We start from the raw sequence: 1,087 nt of genomic DNA, 5'->3' as shown, positions 1-1,087 counted from the left end.
AAAGACCCTCAAGGTCAGTATCGTACATTACCAAAAATAACATTGACACACGTATATTGCCTTAACAGAAGTACGTCAGAATTAGAATCACCTGCTCCACAGGCTCTAAAATAATATTAAGAAGTTGATGGTTTTCTGTGTCCGGAGCCACTACTATTCGGTCGAGTAGCTCCTCAACTGGCATCACGAGGCTGAGTCCACCCCGAAAAATGGCAACAGTGCATGGTGGCCCGGATGGTCACCCAACCAAGTGCCGGCCACGCCCGACAGCGCTTAACTTCGGTGATCTGACGAGAACCGGTTTATCCACTGCGGCAAGGCCGTTGACAGAATAATGTAAAACCTAAATTAATTCACCAAGCTCACAGTTAGTAGCTACCCTCTGTAAACAACAGTCTAGATTTGCACAACTTTTGGTGAGATATAATTTTACAGTGTTTCCTGTGCGTTGAACCGGACGTACGTGGCTTCTCTAACTTTTAAAACCTTTCCTAATACGCGGAATTGCATAAAACATCGATAATAATGAAAAATGTGAAATGAAACACTTCCACGCTAAAACATAGAGAATGCTTAGTAGCATTAAGTAGCATAATCATTGTCAGAATAACGCATAAAATATTGTGCAGATATGTGGGTACATAAACAAGGAGTTAAAATTTTTTTTTAATACTTTGAGAGATGGCAGTACTAATCGAAAAATAAGTCTACTAAACATCTTTCTGAGGGTCATTAACCAAAGAATTTACAAGATCTGTAAAAAAACAAATTTCTTCTACATAGTTTGGTTTCAGAAATGCATTTGGCACGCGCGAAGCATTATGTAGAATCCAGGTTCTATTTCAAAGGCGCAGAGACGTGAATTGCGACATTTATGGCAGCTTTATTGATTATCAGAAGGCTTTCGACAGAGTAAAACAACAGAAGATTGTTGACATTTTAAGAAGCATGGGTTTGGATGATGAAGACCTACGTATAATTGTGAACCTATATTGGAACCAGTCGGCTTCTGTGAGGCTAGACAGAGAAAATACAGAAGACATAGACATTCTGGGAGGTGTAAGGCAGTTTTGTATATTATCCCCAG

At 39.7% G+C, this 1,087-nt stretch overlaps 1 pseudogene; it reads right to left on the bottom strand.

Annotated features, from left to right (window-relative positions):
• Positions 1 to 210: 210 nt before the first annotated feature.
• Positions 211 to 328, bottom strand: LOC126196765 (5S ribosomal RNA; annotated as a pseudogene).
• Between the last annotated feature and the right edge of the window lie 759 nt (positions 329 to 1,087).

The sequence above is a fragment of the Schistocerca nitens genome, chromosome 7 (genome assembly GCF_023898315.1).
Source record: "Schistocerca nitens isolate TAMUIC-IGC-003100 chromosome 7, iqSchNite1.1, whole genome shotgun sequence".
Taxonomy (NCBI): domain Eukaryota; kingdom Metazoa; phylum Arthropoda; class Insecta; order Orthoptera; family Acrididae; genus Schistocerca; species Schistocerca nitens.
The sequence above is the reverse complement of the archived record's forward strand: the minus strand, read 5'-3'. Positions and strand labels throughout refer to the sequence as shown.